The 21,924-nt window shown below is 44.2% G+C and overlaps 1 pseudogene; it reads right to left on the bottom strand.

Annotated features, from left to right (window-relative positions):
• Positions 1-2,506: 2,506 nt before the first annotated feature.
• Positions 2,507-2,599, bottom strand: LOC129638265 (uncharacterized; annotated as a pseudogene).
• Between the last annotated feature and the right edge of the window lie 19,325 nt (positions 2,600-21,924).

Here is a 21,924-nt window from a genome sequence, read left to right as displayed (position 1 = left end):
CAGGAGCCAATCCCAGGGCAAAGACACCTGGGGCCAATCTCGCACACCTGGAGGCCCTTCAGCAGTTTACAGCTTGAGTAACACAGCCAGTCTGTACTCCCAAAACCATCATTTTCTCATTAATATGAAGAATGGACTGGAGCAGGCGGAGAATAGAGGAAGTGACAACTGGAAGAAGCCAGAGGAGAAATAATGAGGCCAGAGCTGGTGCAGGTGCAACGAGATAAGAGGAAAGAAACAGCAATCTCAGGGCGCAGGATTGAGCAGACGCGTGAAGGCCTGTTTGGGATGGGAGAAAGACGGAAGGCTTAAGGGGTTACTCCCAGCTGGCCAGCTCTGATGCCGGGATGGAGGAGGTGCTATCAACTGAGAGAGGAATGCAGGGGACAGAAGAGATCTGCGGGGAGGAGAACATAATAAATCCCATTTACAAGGATTCGGAGGCATCCGTAATGCCCAGTGTGTGTGACTGAGTGTGTGTGTGTTAGTCGTGCAGTCGTGTAGACTCTGTTTCCCTGGGGACGGTAGCCCACAGGCTCCCCTATCCCTCGAATTCTCCAGGCAAGAATACTGGAGTGGGTTGCCATTTCCTCCTCCAATAGGCAGCTAGAAGCCCAGGTCCAGAGTTGAGCAGCGAAATCACAAACGGAGATAAAGAGCTGGGTGGGTACCCCTGCACGCAGGTCCAGGTTAGAATCAAGGCTTTAAGTAGTAAGGTGGCCAGAGAGAGACCCGATTAGGGAAAGAGCCAGGACAGAAGTTGCCTTAACTTTTTAATATGGGCTCAGTGATCCAAAGCAAGAGGAGAGACAGGGAGCATGAGAAAGGGGTATAGAAGCTGAGACTCACAGGACCTCACAGATATGACACCGCCCTGGCGCTGGCATCACAAACCCATCTGACCTCATCTGCACTGAAGAGAACGTGGCTGTGCTGGTCACCGTCCACTCCTGGGTCCATCGGCTGCCCTTCCCAGTTCAGCCTGACCCTGGCAAATTACATTTCCCAGGCTCCTTTGCCAGCTGGCTTCCTGTTAATTTCTGGCAAAGACAGGCACCCAGGCGGAGACTGGGAAGAGGAGGACAGTAAACTTCAGGTTGTCCTCTTCACTTTTCTTGTCCACCCTGGACCCCAGCTCTGCCTTCTGGGGCTTTTCAGCAGATCTGTGCTGCTGGTTCCCTCAAGTCTGGGAACGTTCGCTCCTATTTCTTCAGTCCCTCCAGCTGTGTGTGGGTGGGAAGGAGCAGCTTGCTGCTGTTGCTCATCTCTATGTCATCTCACCAGCCCACTTGGGTTTTCAGTGCTTTCAGCACCTCCTAACTAGTTCTCGAATGGATTCCCACTATTGAAATCACTGGTGTAGGCTCTTCACTTCTTGCGGATCCCTGATTGATAAACACATACTGATAATACATCCTTTTCTCTCCCCATAACTTATTTTGGGCTTCAGAATCCTATTCAGGCTGGGATTATCCAAACTGATGTTAACAAAGCCTTCAATTTAAAAATTACAGGGGAAAGTAATTTCAAAAGAGGCAATAGATGAAGATAAAAGCTGAAATAAATACATTGTAAAACATAAAGCTGTAGAATGATAAATTAGTTCAAATGTTGGTTTTTTGATAAGTCTACTAAAATAAACAAACCTCTGACAAATATAATTAAGGGGAACATTTTTAATTAGAAATGAGAAAGGAGATAGGACAAAATACAGAAAATAGATTTTTTTCTCTAAACCCAAAGAGAATGTTATGCACACTTGTAGGCAAACAAGCTGAAATGTTCCATAAAATGAATAATTTCTAGAAAGATACAGATTACTAAAAATAACTCAAGAAATATACATCAGAAAAGAATAATAAGCAAGGAAGAAAATGAAGAAATTATTTGATAACAATAAAAAAATGCAGCTTGTCCCAATGTTTCCACCAGAACAATTTTCATCCTTTTAAGAAACAGATGGTTTCGATATTGTATAAAACATCCAGAATGCAAAAAGAGGTAAGACTACGTTAAGGTCCATTAAGCAAGCATGATCTTCTTCCTAAAGTCTGATAATAATAAAACACACAAAAAGAAAATTATAAGCACATATCACAAATGAGGGGCTTCCCTGGTGGCTCAGTGGTAAAGAATCTGTCTGCCAATGCAAGAGACATAGGTTCAATCCCTGGTTAGAGAAGATCCCCTGGAGAAGCAAATGGCAACCCACTCCAGTATTCTTGCCTGGGAAATCCTATGGACAAAGGAGCCTAGCAGGGCTACAGTCCATGGGATTGCAGAGTTAAACTGAGCACACAATCACACATCACAGGTAAATATGGATATGAAAAGCTTAAATAAAATTCTCCCTATGAAACTTGTTTTACCATAATGCTTTAGAGGGAAAAACATGTTTGGTTTTTTGGTTTTTGTGGGGGGGTTTGGTAACAGCTTCACTGAGATATAATTCTTATGCCATTTGTTGTTGTTCAGTCTCTTAAGTCATGTCTGAATCTTTGCCACAAAAAATATAAAATACTTTATGAATTTATCCTTGCACAGGGGCCGCTCTTCTCTATGTCGTTCCCATTTTAGCAGATGTCCTAATGAAGAGAGCACAGGGGATGATCACTTTATAAGTTATGTTGAAAGAAATTATGATAGATGGTCACTTTGTACATTATAGAAATAAACAACCATCGGACAGAATTAGTATAACTAAAATCAAAGGGCAAATATCATCTAGAGAAAATCTTTGCAGCAAATTTTCATGCCTATGTTGTGCTTATTATTATCAATATGCTTGCTTATACATATTGATACTAAAACATGAAGTCCCCAGTAAACTAACAGAGAAGTGGATAAGACAATTCATAAAAACAGAGATACTGCTAGTAAACAAGCATGTTGGAAAACATCCCACTTTGCTTGTAATCAAAGAAATGCCCTCTCAAACAATGCATCTTACACTCATATCCTTAGAGGAACTTCAGAAACTACCCAGTATTACAGCACGGTGGTACAGCAGTCCCCGCACACACTGAGGGTATTCATACAAACTGGTATCACCTCTTGGCAATACATATCACGAACCATCTTAAAATTCCATAATATCCCTTTATCCTAAGGAACTTTCCAAGAATAAAAATTAAAACTATATAAGGGACTTTCCTAGGAGTCCAGTGGTTAAAACTCCATGCTTCCAAGGCAGGGGACATAGGTTCCACCCCTGGTCAGGGGGCTAATATCCATGTACCACATGACCAAAAAAAAAAAAAAAAAACTATATGAGATATTCACTGCAATGTTAGGTCTAGCAACCAAAACAAATAAATAAATAAAAGGCCATTTAAATCCAAAAACAGGAAGATTATTAATGAAGGGATATAAATTATTGTTTAGAACTATAATACAGCCTATAGTTTATCAAGCACCTTCACATACACAACTCCTTTCAGTTCTCAATGATCCCAGGATATAGCAAGGAATCACTATCCGAGACTCAGAAACATTAAGTGATTTGCACAAAAATCTCACAAATTTTGTGGCTCTCAAACACCTGCTACCAAATTCCAGACTTTCTTGATGTTAAAGTAGGTGGTTGTGAATATCTGCTCTGAGCCTCAGTTTCCTCATCTAGAAAACAAGACTAATCAGAATACCTAAATAGTGGTTATGAGAATCCAATGAAACTTTTAAGTGGCTGTCAGCTCTTAGCACAGGGTATGGTTCACAGTAGCACTCTGTGTTTTAAGAATAAAGATCATACAAAGTTTTATCAGTTCAATACACCTTCAGCAATATAAACATGTCTGCAAGTCAATAAGGACCAGAAAGAGGAAGGAATAATGAAAATGTATGCTGCATGAGTAAGGCGAGAGCAAAAGAATCTTCTCCCTTTTTGGAATTAATTTGGCTTTAGTACAGTAAGTAGAAATCTGGGGGGAAACAAAATTAGAATATGCAAAATTCTCCTAAAAGGAACTGGTTTCTCTGGGGGAGCCCCATATTAAATCTGGGATCACTACCTCTGGGATACTTTGAAATAATAAACTCAGCATATGCGCCCCCTGGAGACATCTTATGTTGTGGGGAACCAGCCAGTGGATGGCGCTATTTCACTTGCCCAAGGGACCGAGAAGGCATTTATTGGCCTCAATAACATACTGGGCTTCCCCCAGTAGCTCAGCTGGTAAAAGAATCCACCTTCAATTCAGGAGATCCTGGTTTGATTCCTGTGTGGGGAAGTTCGCCTGGAGAAGGGATAGGCTACCCACTCCAGTACTCTTGGGCTTCCCTGATAGCTCAGACGGTAAAGAATCCACCTGCAATGCAGGAGACCTGGGTTTGGCCCCTGGGATGGAAAGATCCTCTGGAGAAGGAAATGGCAACCCACTCCAGTATTCTTGCCTAGAGAATCACATGGACAGAGGAGCCTGGCAGGCTATAGTCCTTTGGCATTGCAAAGAGTCAAACATAACTGAGCGACAAAGCACAGTACAGCAATGATATTCTAGTGCTTGTTGCTCAGTCTTCCTTAAAGATTACTCCTTTTCTTTTTTCCTCCATCTTAAAACTGAGACTCAGAAGCTTCTCAAGCAAATCTCCAGGTAGTTGGTAAATAGATCCAAGTCTGCTCCCGATGAACAGCAACATTCCAGGTAAGACACTCTGCAGTGAAGAAGTTCATCTGCAGAACCAAGGAAAGCATGGTTACTTCTCCCTTTGGTCATGTGACTAGAATCTACCATCCGTGTTCAGCAAAGACTTAGCAGGTGTTAGCTCCCCAGGTTTTTAAACCTACAAACTGGGAACAACTCAAACCATGGGAGATACAGGCTTCAGAGTAACAAGGGGAGAAGTTAGAGGATTCCTTGGCTTTCCCTCCCCAGAGTCAGCAAGGCCTGAAAAATCTCACTACAAAGGCATAGGTAGAAAGTAACTCCAGTCTCGGTGCCTGCACTGTGACAAGCTTGTGAAGGACAAGTGGGAATCGGTATAGATGAGGCATAGAAATGAAGTTGATCCAGGCTGAGGTCTCAAGCTTGAATCATGAGCAACTGCCTACATGAGTCAGAACTTAGGCAGTTGGTATTTGAGCTCCAATAAAGGAAGTGACAAGTTCAGCAAAAGATATGAATTCAGAAGAGAAATGTCAGGGGATGACACAGAACCCAGCACGACCAAAGACTGAATCACACTGAGCTCAGACTCAGGTCCAAACACTCCCCTACTTGGGATCTCAGATTAACATTAACAGCCATCTCAAATTTAATATGTCAGACACCAAGCTCCAAGTCTTCACCCTCACCTGCTCTGCCCACACCCTTCCTGTCTCAGGTAACAGCAATACCAACCTCCCAAGTCCTCAGCTGGAGCCTCACTAAATCCTCTCTTTCATATCTCACATCCAATCCATCAGAAGATCCCAAGGGCTTTATTGTCTTTTAGATATTACCCAGGCTTCCCTGGTGGCTCGGTGGTAAAGAATCTGCCTGCCAATGCAGGAGACATGGGTTCGATCCCTGGTCTGGGAAGATCCCACGTGCCATGGAGCAACTAAGCCCAAGAGCCACAACCACTGAGCCTGCGCTGTAGAGCCCATGCTCAGCAACAAGGGAAGCCACCACAATAAGAAACATTTGCACTGCAACTAGAGAAAGCCAATGTGAAGCAGCAAAGACCGAATGCAGCCAAAAATAAATTAATTAAATTTTTTAAAAGACATGCCCAAATCCCTCCTCTTCTCATCACCCCTGCCCAGTTCAAACCATCATCATCTTTTGTTGGTCTTCTTGTTGCAGCCTCTTAACTGGTCTCCCCACTTCCACCTTTGCCTACCATTCACTGTCTTCTCAACACAGCAGCCAGAGGAATCCTCTTAAAATCAAAGTTGGAAGATAACCTTAAAGAACAAGCCCATAAAAGAACTAATAAATTGGTTTTCATCAAAATTAACAGTTCTCTTCAGAAGAGTACTACAACATGAATGAACCTTGCTAAGTGAAATAAGCCCATCACAAAAAGACAAAATACTGTATTATTCCACTGCTATGAGATACCTACAGTCGTCAGAAAGTAGAATGCTGGTTGCCAGGGGCAGGACAGGAGAGGAAAATGCAGAGTTTTTGCTTAATGGGTAGAAAGTTTTTGTTTTGCATGGCAAGACTGGTCACTCAACAATGAGAATAGTCTTAATATTAATGAACTGTACACTTAAAAATGGTAAAAATAAATAAAAATGGTTAAGATGGTAAATTTTACGTTATGTCTATTTCACCATAATTTAATTCTCAAATTGCACATTTTAAATATGTACAGTTTACTGTTGCAACTCAACAAAGTTGTTTTAAAATTTTTAAATTACAGTTTAAAAACTAAGAAGTTCCCTGATAGCTCAGTTGGTAAAGAATCTGCCTGCAATGCAGGAGACCCCGGTTCAATTCCTGGGGCAGGAAGATCCACTGGAGAAAGGAAAGGCTACCCACTCCAGTGTTCTGGCCTGGAGAATTTCAAGAACTATACAGACCATGGGGTCACAAAGAGTCAGACACAACTGAGTAATTTGCACTTTCACATTCAAGTAGAAATCATATCCCTCCTCGGCTACATACATAGGCTCCATGGGCTTCCCATCTTTTTCAGAGAAAAAGCCGAAGTTCTTGGAATGACCTATGAGGCCCTACATGGTCTGATTCTGAAACCAGCATGCCCTCCTTGCCATTTCTCTCCCACTCACCCCACTCCAGCCTCACTGGCCTCTTCGCTGTTTCTCAAACACATCAGATGGCCTCGGGGGGCATTTGCACATCCTTTCTGCTTTGCCTAGAAAGCTTTTCCCCCAGGTAATTCTGTGGCTCACTTCCTTGCCTCTTCCAAATCTTTACACAAATGTCACCCTCTCAAAGGGGCCGTTCCTGATGTGGGATTTAAAACCGAAATGCTTTCCCACTTCATGAGTCCCTCCCTCACCTGCTTTTTTACCTACATACCATTTATCGTGGTCTAAGCTTTTGAACTGAGGTGTTGGAGAAGACTCTTGAGAGTCCCTTGGACTGCAAGGAGATACAACCAGTCCATCCTAAAGGAGATAGTCCTGGGTGTTCTTTGGAAGGACTGATGCTGAAGTTGAAACTCCAATACTTTGGCCACCTCATGCGAAGAGTTGACTCATTGGAAAAGACCCTGATGCTGGGAGGGACTGGGGGCAGAAGGGGACGACAGAGGATAAGATGGCTGGATGGCATCACCGACTCGATGGACATGAGTTTGGGTAAACTCTGGGAGTTGGTGATGGACAGGGAGGCCTGGAGTGCTGCGATTCATTGGGTCTCAAAGAGTCAGACACGACTGAGCTGAATATACCACATTTTATTTGTCTGTTTGTAACCACTAGAATTAAACTCAGAAACACAGGAATCTTATTGTTTTGTTCATTAATTATATCCCCAGCAACAGGTACAGTGCCTGGAAGATAGGAGGTGCTTGATAAATATTTGTTGAATAAATGAATGAGTGAGTGAATGAATAAGGAAAGAACATTATGTGACCGTGACACCCAGAGGGATCCTTTATGAAGATACTCCAATCCACTCTGAATAGTCACATTGTCTATCAAGCTTTTCCTTCAAAGTGCTCTGATTCGATGTCATCAGCATTCCCTTTCTAACATTATCAGGGGAGGCTCAAGATCACATGGGCCATGAATGGCAGAGCCAGTATTTTGGGGGTGGGGTCGCCTCCCTCAGCATATGGGATCTTAGTTCCCCGACCAGAGATCGAACCTGCGACCCCTGCATTGGAAGCACAGAGTCTTAACCACTGGACCATCAGAGAAATCCCAGAGCCAGCATTTAAACCAAGAATTTGTCATCAGCTACCAAGTCTTACCATGCCACCCTGAGCACCTAAATTTTTTTCAACTTTCATATCCTTTCGTTTCATTCATAATGGCATTGCTGACAGATCCTAGTTCAGCAGTTAACCTTAGTGCCATAAATTTCTATTTGTCACCTCCAAAACTCGATATTTTAGAAGGCTACCCTTCTGGTTTTTAAATGGAAATTGATGACACCATATGCAGGAGCACAGGAGCCCCAAACTCGCCATCTACCTGGAAGCAAAAATAGAAAAGGCAGAAGTACTTAGAGCTGCAAGCCCTCCCCACTGGAGAGCTTATCCCCCATCACTGGCCCAGGTACTCTGCACAGTTGGGAGGTCCGGGGTTTGGTTTAGCAGCCAGGATGTACAAAGAGGTGCAGCTGGAGCCACCCATGCGAAGATGACATCTTCCCCTCACCACTCAAGGTGGCCTGACACCTCTGAGCATCCAGAAAAGAACACAAACAAACAGGTTTCTATGAGGGCTGTAACCCAATTGACAAAGGCGAGCTCTCTCAGCCTGGAAATGTCCCTGCTCTGAACCAGTTGCCTTGCCAACAAGCCACATGTTTCCACTCTGCAGAATCCAATTTCTGAGCAGTGTGACAGTGACAGGTCCAGAGACATGACACACAATTCCAAGGTGCCTGCTGAATAGCTAAGAACAATGTGCGTCCCCGGATGTACTTAGAAACACGGGAAGTGTGCTGGGCAAAGGCAGGTCACATCCAGCTTATGCAACGTACCCTGCCCATCCCAGAATTTTACAAACTGCAGATGACATGTAGCCACGCCCTTTATCACCATCATCATTATAATCTTTGTAAATACTTGCACTTACAAGTATTTGTAATACTCGTATTACACTCTGGGACTCACTTTGTAAATGTATTGAGTTATTTAATGGTCACAACAAGACAATGAGGTAGGTACTATTAGTATTCCATTTCAGATGAGAAAATAGAGACATAGAAAAGGTAAGTAATTTACCCTAATTTACATAGCGTGAGAAAGGGAAAGTCAGGATTTGAACCCAGACAGTCTGCCTCCAGAATCCATCTCCTTAAACATTTGGCTGTACTATCAATCTCCAATATTGCCTAAATGGTGATGCTGATTGTTCTAGCTATCATTACTACACAACAAACACCCCAAACTTCACAAAGTAAAACATCCATTTTATTATGTGAGTCAGGAATTTGCACAGGAAATCGCAGGGGGTGGGGCAGTGGGGCAGTTGGGAGCGTGGGTAGGGACAGCGTGTCTCCATCCACAAAGTCTCTCTGGGGCATCAGCTAAAGAGATCTGAAGCTACGAGTGATCAACAGCTGGGGATCAATATCATCTTCATGCCTGACAGGTAATGCTTGAGATCCTCTGGGACCTCAGATGAGTCTCTCAGCACCTACATGCGGCCTTTCCATGCAGCCTGGGCTTCCTATCAGCATGATGGCTAGGAGAGAAAGTAGAGCTGTCTGCTTTTTAAGACCAAGACCCCGAAACTGGCACCATTTCAATTCCACCATACTCTAGTGGGCAGGAAGTCACAAAGTCCATGTTGAAGGGGAGGGGACACAGACCTCAGCCCTCAAAGAATCATGGAGTTTTTTTTTAACTATCAGTGAGATCATTAGTCCAAGCTGTTCAAGTTCAGGCTGAAGAGCTGAAGCTCAGAAGTTAGGTGATGTGTCCAAGACCACATAACCTATAAGTGTGAGTGGCAGACAGGACCCTAGGGCCTTGTGCCTTGTCTCCTACTCTAGGCCACTGCTTCTCACCTGGCTGCACCTTGGAGTCACCTGGGATACTTTTAGAAATGCTCATGCCTAGGTCTCATCTACAAAGCTCCTAATTTGTTTGAAGTACAACTTATTTGGAAGGTATGCTGCTGCTGCTGCTGCTAAGTCGCTTCAGTCGTGTCCAACTCTGTGCGACCCCATAGACGGCAGCCCACCAGGCTCTGCCGTCCCTAGGATTCTCCAGGCAAGAACACTGGAGTGGGTTGCCATTTCCTTCTCCAATGCATGAAAGTGAAAAGTGAAAGTGGAGTCTCTCAGTCGTGTCCAACTCTTAGTGACCCCATGGACTGCAGCCTACCAGGATCCTCCGCCCATGGGATTTTCCAGGCAAGAGTACTGGAGTGGGGTGCCATTGCCTTCTTCGATGGAAATGTGTAAAAAGCTCCCCAAGGATCTGTAATGTGCAGCAGTGTGAGAGTCACACTCTGTACACCCAAGACGGTTCTGTGCAGGTGACAAGGGCCACTGTTTCATCATGGTTCAGCATTTGCAGAGGTCCTAGCCTGCCACAGGGACAAGCCCTCCTAAGAACAGATTTCTGACACCTTCACCTGGATCACAGACTCCATCCTGAACCATTCTCGCTTTTGAGATGCTTCTCCTTGGCCCCTTCCCTTGCTCACCTCCAAGGGCCCCTCAGAAACCAGCCTTCTTTAACACTCAACTTTTCAACATGAGTCAAGTCCACCTCTTGGCTGTGCTGTGCTTAGTCCTTCAGTCGTGTCCAACTCTTTGCGACAACCTAGACAGCAGCCCACCAGGCTCCTCAGTCCATGGGGATTCTCCAGGCAAGAATACTGGAGTGGGTTGCCATGGCCTCCTCCACAGGATCTTCCCAGCCCAGGGACTGAACCCAAGTCTCCCATATTGCAGGTGGATTTTTTACCACTGAGCCACCAGGGAAGCCCACCTCTTGGCTATGATCTGTCAACTCTAGGAATTCAGTTCTACCTTTGGGACCCAACAGTGGTGACCCAAAGGCCAGGTTCTCCTGCTCAATCCACCCTGCCCTCTGGATGACTGCAAAGCCCATATTTGGAGCCCCTTCCACCTTCAAACATGCCTTCCTTCCTCCTATTGAGCCATATAGCATTGCAGTAAAAGTGCTGCCTAAATCATCCTTTAAAAGGTTGATTTTGTCAAACCACTGGTCAATTTGCTGGGAAACAAAAACTATCAGCTTGAATATTTCACTGAAATAATTGGCCAGTTGCATCATATGTCATGCATTATAACAAACCAGCCAGAAGCATTGGCCTAAACAAATGTTTTCAGTGTTTCTTTTCAGACTTAGATTCTCATGAGGCTGAATTTTAAAAGAACACACCAGTGGAGAAAGAGCCTTTCTGATACTGCAATTCTCCTGGATTTACTGATTTATACTAGGTCAGGACACAATCTCTACAGTTTTATCATGTGTACATATCTCCTGAGAATAATTTCATAAAATATATTTACTCTTCACTTTACACAAAGATGAACCTTGCTAAACTTCCCAGGCAATTCTTTTTTGTAAATTGAACCATATTGTAAATGTTCCAAAGAAGAGGCATTTAAAGGAACTCTTTATCAAGGATCATTATACCACTATCTCTAATTTTGTGTTTGCTTGAAATTTTCCATAATAAGATTAAAAAGGAAGGGAGAGAGAGAGAGAGGAAGGGAAAAAGGGAGTTAGAGAGGGAGGGAGGAGGGCTGGTCAACCTCTGGGGATTCTCTGAGGAAGCAAACAAATTTCTGTGCAAGATAATGCAAATAACACCCTCTCTGCCCAAAGAAACAAACCAAAAAAACCTGCATTTATTACTTCTGTGTGTAGGTATATGTGTGTCTTCAAGTTGTATATATCAACACATATAAGACATACATATGACTGATATATATAGTATATATCATGTATGTTTTATAAATTCAGATTTCTCTAGTCTAAAACCTAAAATAATTATATATATATATATATATATATATATATATTTTTTTTTTTTTTTTTTTTTTTTTTCAGCTGTTCTGGGGCTTCGTCACTGCCCTCAAGGCTTTCTCTTGTTGCGGCATGCATGGAACTACTCTCTGGTTGCGCTGTACCGGCTTCTCATTTCTGTGGCTTCCCCTGGTGCAGAGCACAGGCTCTAGAGCACGGGCTCAGCAGTGGCAGTACACAGGCTTAGTTGCTCCATGGCATGTGGGATCTTCCCTGACCAGAGATCGAACCTGTGTCTCTTGCATTGGCAAGCAAATTCTTAACCAGTGGACCACGAGAGGAGTCCTAAAATAATTATTCGTTTCAAGTATTCATTTCGATCAGTCTCCTTTTTTCTCTCCCTCTATTTAGGTCTCACTACTGGGCAAGTGAGAGACTCACAACCATTCTGGCTTACAAGAGTTCCATCTGCTTTATATATGCGTATAGGGTTAGACCGGAGAAGGCAATGGCACCCCACTCCAGTACTCTTGCCTGGAAAATCCCATGGATGGAGGAGCCTGGTAGGCTGCAGTCCATGGGGTCTCGAAGAGTCCGACATGACTGAGTGACTTCACTTTCAGTTTTCATTTTCATGCATTGGAGAAGGAAATCGTAACCCACTCCAGTGTTCTTGCCTGGAGAATCCCAGGGACGGGGGAGCCTGGTGGGCTGCCGTCTATGGGGTCGCACAGAGTCGGACACGACTGAAGTGACTTAGCATAGCATAGTATAGCATAGGGTTAGACGGTAAAGAATCTGCCTGCAATGCAGGAGACCCAGGTTCGATCCCTGGGTCAGGAAGAACCCCTGGAAAAGGGAATGACTACCTGCTCCAGTATTCTTGCCTGGGGAATTCCATGGACAGAGGAGCCTGGCGAGCTACAGTCCATGGGATCACAAAGAGTCAGATTAGACTGAGTGACTGAGACTTTCACCTTTTTTTCATATACTGTTAGACACAGTCACTCTTTAGTGGACAGTGACATTCCATGTATCTGCAATCACTTCTCCCACCTGCCCTTTCATCTGCCTGGGTTGTTCCTCTCTAAATTCCTAGTCCCACTCCAGTCCATGACACAGAGTTCATCAAGTCTCCCTCAATGCCCCATTCACTGACATGAACTCTGAAAAGCACTGGTTTGCAGATCAAAGTGCTTACAAGGCACTCAGCCACATGGATTCTAAGGGATTTGACAGACAACAGGGAGAAGCCATTAGAAGCTCAAAGATGGTTTGGTGAGTACAGCCCCAGAAGGAGGAGCATGCGCAGTGTCAGAAACTAGGGTAAGACGGAGCCTCGGGAAGCCACAGAGAACAATCTTAAGGGCCCAGGTAACATCTCACCCCTGCAGTTATATTTTTATTTCTTTCTTTCTCTCTGCCGCACATAGCCTGGCAGAGACTTAAAAGTCCAGTCATCAAACTTCAACTGCAGACGACATGATTCCCCAAGTCCTCATCTTGGTTCCTGTGACAGGAATTCTTTCCATCAAGAGCGTGAACCAAAGGTGATGCTAAATCTTTGGCCCCTAAACATATTTTCCTCAGAATACACTTCAAAGAGAATCCAGGGCTCTTTTGCTGCTTGCACACCCTTCAAAGGAGACACTGCTGATTTTCCAAATAGCATGTGAACTTGCCACAGTCTCTTAGTCTTTTTCTTCACATTTCTCTTTTCCACCAATTATCATGACTGGTATCATCACATCCTTCCTCCCATTCTTCAATATCAAAATAAGGAAACTTTAAAAAAAAAAAGAAAGAAATCAGACAACAAGGACTTCCCTGGTTGGTCCAGTGGCTAAGTCTCCACGCTCCCAATGCAGGGGCCTGGGTTCAATCCCTGGTCAGGGAACTAGATCCTGCATGCTGCAATTAAAGATCCCACATGCCGCAACAAAGACTGAAGATCCCATGTCTGCAACTAAAGACCTGGTGCAGCCAAATAAATATTTTTTTTAATTAGTCAACAAACGCTCATAAAATAATTTCTAGCAAAATCTTTCTAGCAGGAAAAGATATAACTATAAATGTTGAAGTTATAAGCTACGGATGATCATTTTTATATACAAATACATAACAGTTTATTCCGTGAAGGGTAGATATCCACCACTGGCTTGGTTAAAGGCCAAAGTTTAAGCTGATAAAAAATTATATGAGGGGTTGACTAATATCTGAGTTAAGAAAAATTATAGAAAATACCAACTGAGATAGTTTTCTTTAAAATGAAAACAAAATGGAAATTCTCAGTTCTGTCTTTCTCTTTATTTACTACTCTCTCAAGAGGATGCTTTTGAATTAATGCCTCCCATCAGCCTGTGGCAAATTGTTTTGTCTAAAAATTGCCTTGACAATAATGCTTATTTCTCACACACTTCTTACAGTAGGACTTCAATGCTCCTCTCACTGAGATGTGGGGGTCTGTGGTTTCTCCTGTTGAATCTGGGAGGACTTGTGACTATGGAATAAATAATATATTACAACTTCCAAGGCTAGGTCAAAAGACATATGGCTCTCTTAACATGCTCATTTTTTTAAAGATTTTTTTTTATGTGGACCACTTTAAAAGTCTTTATTAAATTTGTTACAATAATGCCTCTGATTTACGCTTTGGTTTTTTGGCCCAAAAAGATCTTAGCTCCTTGACCAGGGATCAAACCACCACCTCCTACAACGGAAGGCAAAGTTTTAACCACTGGACCACCAGGTAAGTCCCAATAATCTAACTCTTGAAACTGAGTCCCCCATGCTGGGGGGAAGCCCAGGCCACATGCAGAGGTCACATGTGGGTGTTCCAGGACACAGACATGTCATGAAGGAGACTTTGAGATGACTACAGCCCCAGCTGAGTCCACAGGGAAGACCCTGAGCAAGAACCACCTACCTGAGCCCAGCCAACCTCCAGCAATATGAGAGATAATAATAAAATAATCCTTGTCTTTTAAGTCACCAAGTTTTCAGGCAGTTTATCATGTAGCAGTAGATAACTGTAACATATCTTATAAAACATCAGCCATAACACAACTGAATAGTATGCACACAATGACAGTATTTGGAGAAGGCGATGGCACCCCACTCCAGTCCTCCTGCCTGGAAAATCCCATGGACGGAGGAGCCTGGTAGGCTGCAGTCCATGGGGTCGCTGAGGGTCGGACACGACTGAGTGACTTCACTTTCACTTTTCACTTTCATGCATTGGAGAAGGAAATGGCAACCCACTCCAGTGTTCTTGCCTGGAGAATCCCAGGGACGGGGGAGCCTGGTGGGCTGCCGTCTATGGGGTCACAGAGTCGGACACGACTGAAGCGACTTAGTGGCACAATGACAATATTAGAAGAAAATTCAAGACCAGTTGTCCATTCAATAATGAGACTTTTCAAATAAGACCTTGGTCCTTGGTAGTACAAACCACATATGCATCTTCTGTTTTGACCTTGAAGAGTTATAACAAGTATAATAATTAAGAGTTTAGACTCCAAAGCCAGACAGACCTGGATTGAAGTCCCAACTTTGCTACTTTTTAGCTGTGTGAATGTGGTCAAGTCACTCCAATTCTCTGTTTTCTCATGTGTAAAATGGGTTAAAAATAGTACTTATGTAGTCATTATAAGTGTCAAATGAGATGCCATGTGCTAAGCATGGTACCTAGCACAGAATAAGTGTCCAATAAATGTGAGGTCCCATCACAATAGATGGTTGATGGAGATATTATCAAGATACTTTTCAAAAGCAGCCTGTAAATACACTTCACATCATATACCTGCCATAATCCTGAGAATTAGGACTTCTTATTTTTCATAATTAAAGAAATCAGTTCAGAAAGGTCACTTGATTTGCCCAAGATCACACAGCTCGGGGACTGTCTTCTCGTTCACTTCTCCCTTTCACCACAGCAATCCCTCTGCCAGGCTGGTGTCTTTCCAGCCTATGATTAAGCACTTTCAATGGTGGAGAACTCACTACCCACTGAGGCAGCCCTAATAATCCACCTTCCAACAGCTGTAGCATGTTTATCCTATTGAGCTGGAATCTATCTGCATGCATATCCATCCATTGGTCTAACTCTGCCCTGAAGGGCTACCAGGATCAAATCTGCTCTTTCACATAACAGCCCTTGAATTTCCAAAGATTCAATATTGTAACTCCCACCAAATTCTCTTTCTCCAGCCCAACATCCCCAGGTTCTTTAGCCATTCCTCCTCCAGCACATGATGACAAATCCCCTTCCCACCAGGGCCTCCTTCTCTGCCTCAGGCCTGACAAGAGGCATAGACTATTGATGATGGAGAAGCTTTCATCCTGCCCCTCGAGGCTTGTAATACATTTATGCTTTCTCAGGATGACACATACTCTAGGAGTACTAAGAATTGCTGTCAATCTCTCTGGCATCGTGAAGGATTCTGGCATTTCACCATATAATCTTTTTTTTTTTTCCTCCTAAGGGGCTGCCTGCTTGAGAAAACTGTCATATTCTTCAGCCAAGAAGAGCCAAAGTGTTCTGAGGCAGATAAGCACACCTCTGCCATGGGGTTTCTTTCTAACACTTTTCTGATGCATCAGTTTGTGGTAAAAGATCTACAATACCCTGCAGTCATAGATACTGACCTCATCCCAGCTCCCAAGGCCTCAACAGCCTTAGAGAGAAGGAAAGCATCTTTGTCAGGATAGGCTAGGTTACGCTACAGTAACAAAGAGCCCTAAAATCTCTATGGCTTAAGCAATAAAAATCTATTTGTACTCAGGCAAAGTTCACTGTGGATCTGGCAACACCCCAAAGCAGTTTCCTTTTAAGCAGTGACTCATGGATCCAGAAGGTTTGCATTTTATAGCTGCACATCTGGAAGACATGGCTTTCAGGACACTGTGATAAGGGAACAGCCAGCTCTTAATTGCTTCAACCTAAAACCAGCAAGGGAAGAGCCCACTCATTGGAAAAGACTCTGATCCTGGGAAAGATTGAAGGCAAAAGGAGATGGGGGTGGCAGAGGATAGGATGGTTAGATAGCCTCACCAACTCAAGGGACATGAATTAGAGCAAACTCTGGGAGATAGTGGAGGTCAGAGGACCCTGGGGTGCTGCAGTGGATGGGGTCTCTAAGACACAGCTTAGCTACTGATCAGCCAGAACCAGCATAGATCACTTCTGCTTATAGCCCATGGGCCAGAACTAGTCGCATGGCTCAACCCAACTGCAAGGGAACTGGGAAATGTGGGTGGGCACATGGATGTTCAAGGAGCGGTTAAGTATCCTGCCACACAGTCTTAGTGGTCCTGTGACCCTGAAACATCTCCCCCACATCAGGGTGAATCATCGTACACCAAGCTTTCCCACATCCCTCCCTGATGACTCACAGGCTGCTCGGCAGCCATGGTGTTTGACGGCTGCTGTCACCAGCGTCACCCTCTGAGCCACTGCATGCTGATTTTAATTGGCAGCTACAGACAACTCCCTCTCATCTCTCTCTGCTGCCACTGAATTCCTTGAGGCCCTCATCAATTCTTCTCTGAACCCATCATCATAGGGCTGTTAACTGCTTTCCATTCCTCCTCTGCCAAACCACCCTCTATTATCCTTTTAAAATTCTAATCTGAGTATACCTTTATTCTGCTTCAAATCTTATCATAGCCACTGTGCCAACAGGATATATACAATTTCCCAAGAACTGAATGAAAACAAACTTGCATAGACTGGTCCCAAGGACTCTTTCAGCCTCCGCACCCAGTGTCTCACTCCTGTGTTCCCTATGTTCAAGCCACCCCAAACTCACGCCCACTCTCCTAGGTGCCACAGCATGGTCCAAATGCCCCTTCCAATCTGAAGCAGCTGAAGAAGTTCTATGTGTTAGTCACTCAGTTGTGTCCAACTCTTTGCAATCCCATGGACTGTAGCCTGTCATGGAATTCTCCAGGCAAGAATACTGGAGTGAGTAGCCTTTCCCTTCTCCAGAGGATCTTCCTGACCCAGGGATGGAACTCAGGTCTCCTGCATTGGAGGCACATTCTTTACTGTCTGACTCAGCAGAGCTAAAGTGCTATGGACCCTACAATACCCAGCTCAAGTAGCCCACCCTCTACGCAACATCTCCAGTTCTTCCCAGAGAGCTAGCTACTCCCCACCCTGAATTCCAGATATCCTGTTAATGTGCCTCAATTATACTTCTCCATTGGTATGTTCCTCTCTTCTACCTGGTCGATTTCTTATTGGCAGTAGCCATGCCTTGTTCATCCCTGTATATCCAGGGGGTAGAATGTTTCCTGGCCCAGGGTATGTATCAGCCAATGCTGAGTAAGCTCATGCTACAAATTGCCCCACTCTATCTAATACTGCTGAGAAAGAAGTAATTCCTTCATATACTGCTACATTTTTATTCCAAAATAGGAAATGGAGAAAATAACAATTTTCTAGCTGACTGCCTGGGTTAGAGGTTTGAAAGGAGGGCATTAAACTCCCAGGAATTCCAGCCTCCTCAAGACCAGAAGCTCCAGGGGTACGACTTTGACTTTCTGGATTGTTCTAAAGTGGCCTCTGTACTTCATTTGGGAAATCCTATAAGGATGGGCTGAGAATGAATAGCTGTTTGATTAGTCCCATATTGAGCTATTTCAATGCATTGCCCCATGCCCTGAATGAAAGGAAAGCAGGTATGAAAGCCCATGTTATTCTGAGGAGGGCAAGGAAAGACTTAAAAACTCTCCAGAAAGCCTTCAGCACTGTAACTAAATGTTAATGTTTAAAGATATACCAATATTTCAGGAAGCCACTGGTACTGCCACACTAAAACTCATTCTAGTTTTGAAGAGAAATATTTGACTTGGAGGGATGGACCCCATGCTGGCTCCAAGATAAACTTTCCTAGTTCTCTCAGGCCAATTTTAATGCTAAGAGCAGCTCCATCAGAGGAAAAGTTCATTTTTGAGAGCCAAGCTGTGAATTATGCTACAGGCTGAGCTGAGCAGTTGGTCTTTTGCTGATGATGGCAGAAGCCTGAATATGATACAGAAGTAGAGGGGGGAGCCAGGGACATCCGAGGGGGATTATCACAGAAGGTCAGACTAATTAAATCGAGAGAAGTCACCAGAGAGCCAGAGCTCCCACACACGCCATCTTCAAATGCTCCGACACATGCAGGGTTTGATAAGAAAGAAAGAGTTGAATTGCCACTTTCATCTGCCTGGAAGGACAACAGTCAAACAAATAAAACTGTTTAGTGTTGGTTTAAGCCCAGGTGGGGAGGGAAGAATTGAAAGTGCTGCCAATTCCTAATTATGCAGTTGAATCACAAACAGTAAGTGGAAAGAGACAAAGTACAATTGTCTCTCTGCTTAGCCATTTAATGCGTGTTTGTTGAGCACCTACTATGTGCCAGGCAGAGCGCTGGGTGAGAGGGACAAAACAAATATGAACTGTTCCTTGTCCCCTCAAGGAACTCATAAATAGACAAACATTTATGTAATATTATTACGTACTGTGGTCAATGTTCCAACAGAGTCATCTAAAGACTGCACAGAGCACTCTAGGGCAGTCCCCAGTCCCTGGGCCATGGACTGGTACGGTCCGTGGCCCATTAGGAACCAGGCTTCACAGCAGAAGGTGAATGGTGGGTGAGCCAGTGAAGCGTCATCGGTATTTACATTACTGCCTGAGCCGATCAGATCAGCAGCGGCATTAGATTCTCTTAGAAGCGCAAACACAACTGTGAACAATGCAAGTGAGGGATCCAGTTTGCACACTTCTTATGAGAATCTAATGCCTAATGATCTAAGGTAGAGCTGAAGCAGTGATGCTAGCTCTGGGGAGGAGCTGCAAATATAGATTATCATTAGCACACTAAATGTAACGCACTTGGATCATCCTGAAACCATCTCCCGCCCTCCACGTCAGGTCAATGGAAAAATTATCACCCACGAAACTGGCCCCAGGTGCCAAAAAGATTGGGGACTGAAGCTCTAGGGGGGAGTCTGCCCAAGTGGTGTCAGGGCTGGTACCTTAAATGGGGCAACACATCAGCAAGTCCTTAAAACTAAGAATTCTCCAGGTGGTGAGTGGAAGAAAGGCAAGCAAGGCGGAGGACACAGCACGTGCAAAGGTCAGGAGGCTTGAAACTGGACATTTTCAGTGGCTTGGAAGTGCAGAGCAGGTGCGTGGAGTGCAGGCATGGAGCATAGACTCCATGACAAGGAATGCTGGAGGCAAGGTTGATATGGCAGTTGGGCATCAGACACTGAAGGACCTTGAATGCCATGCACAGGCATTTAGAATTCATCCTGTAGGCAACAGGGAGCCACTGAAGATTTTTAAAGGTAACATGATCCAAAATGTATAAGCGATTCCTTGGCCACAGAGGGAAGCTGGGAGAGACGTCTGGCAGTGGACCTCTTTCCAAAGGTGTTAACAACAAATGCCCCCAGTGATGCGTGCCTCCTCTTTCCTGCTCATCCTCACGGGGAGGATGCTGCTGAGAAGCAATTCCTAAGAACGTACTGGGTGTGGCTAGGACTGTGCTTTCACTGAAGGGGATCTGGGTAGACTCTGATAGGGAACTAATATCTTGCAAGCTGTGCAGTCCAGCCAAAAAAAAAAAAAGACATAAAGATTAATTAATTTAATTAACCCATAGAAACAGGATAGAATGGTGGTTGCCAGGGGCTGAGGGGTGGGTAAAATGGGGAGATGTTTGTCACAGGGTATAAACTTGATAACAGATACAAGTTTGGGGTGCTAATGTACTGCATGCATGTCTATAGTTACAATACTGTATTACATACTTGAAAGTTGCTAAGGGAGTAAATCTTAAATGTTCTCAACACAAAAAAGAAATGATAGTTATATGAGATGACAGAGTTGTTAACCAACCCTATTGTGGTAAATGTTTTATAGCACATAAATGTATCAAGCCATCACACTGTACACCTTAAATTCACACAATATTAGATGTCAATTATATCTCAATCAATCTTTGGTGGGGAGTGCAAGAGGTTTCATAAATAGAAAGACAATTCATTGATTCTCTCTGTGCAGATGAATGTGCTAAATTCATAAAACATGACTTCAAAGCTCAAAAGATTCCTAAAGCTTTTGGTCTGTGTTGTGCTAGAACCTAAGTTTAAAATTCAGATGGATGTTTCACCTCTTCCCAGTCATAGTGACAAGGGAGGGGGAATGGCATTCCAGAGCGAACATACTGACCCTTCCTAAGTTCACAGCTGTTGGTAAAGTTACAGAACCCTAAGATGTCAGTTATTAAAGTGCTCTTTTGGATTATCCAGTCCAGGGCTCACCGATTGGTTTCACTGCATGTATAGGCATCATCTGAGAAGAGTGACTGCTTGGGGTGCTGGGGAGAAATGAAGTTATAACTGAGCCCAAAGGAGGAAAAAAAAGGCTGTGATCAAACTTCTTACATCTGCTGTGGACTCTGGAAGAAGAAAGGCAGCATGCCTCGGAGACCAAGGCATACTCCCTTGTTGTAATCAGGGAAACCAAGGCAGCAAAGTACTGGTCTTCTCCTTTGGACAGAAAGAAGATAAAACTGCTGCTAAGTCGCTTCAGTCGTGTCCGACTCTGTGCGACCCCATAGACGGCAGCCCACCAGGCTCCCCCATCCCTGGGACTCTCCAGGCAAGAACACTGGAGTGGGTTGCCATTTCCTTCTCCAATGCATGAAAGTGAAAAGTCAAAGTGAAGTTGCTCAGTCGTGTCCGACTCTTAGCGACCCCATGGACTGTGGCCCACCAGGGTCCTCCGTCCATGGGATTTTCCAGGCAAGAGTACTGGAGTGGGGTGCCATTGCCTTCTCCAGAAGATAAAACTAGCCAATCCTAAAGGAAATCAATCCTGAATACTCACTGGAAGGACTGATGCTGAAGCTCCAAAACTTTAGCCTCCTGATGTGAAGAGCCGACTCATTGGAAAAGACTGTGATGCTGGGAAAGATTGAAGGCAGCAGGACAAGGGGATGACAGAAGATGAGATGGTTCAGTGGCATCACTGACTCAATGCACATGAGACTGAGCAACCTCTGGGAGATAGTGATAAACAGGGAAGCCTGGCATGCTGCAGTCCATGGGTTCGCAAAGTCGGATACGACCGAGCGACTAACAACAAGGCAGCAAGGTAATTCGTCTAGTATATCCAGCTCACCAAGGTCCGACCCGGCCCTCCTGCCTTCAGTCTTGTATCCCGTTCTTCCCACCGTCTTCAACACATCAACTTCATTCTCTTCCTAGTTCTTGTTTTCTCATCAATTCACAAACTGAACCCCGTGTGACGCCTGCTAGCAATTCCCCCTTCCTGGTCCTCCC

This window comes from Bubalus kerabau, chromosome 23, assembly GCF_029407905.1.
Source record: "Bubalus kerabau isolate K-KA32 ecotype Philippines breed swamp buffalo chromosome 23, PCC_UOA_SB_1v2, whole genome shotgun sequence".
NCBI classification, from domain to species: Eukaryota; Metazoa; Chordata; class Mammalia; order Artiodactyla; family Bovidae; genus Bubalus; species Bubalus kerabau.
This window is presented reverse-complemented; position numbering and strand designations above follow the sequence as displayed.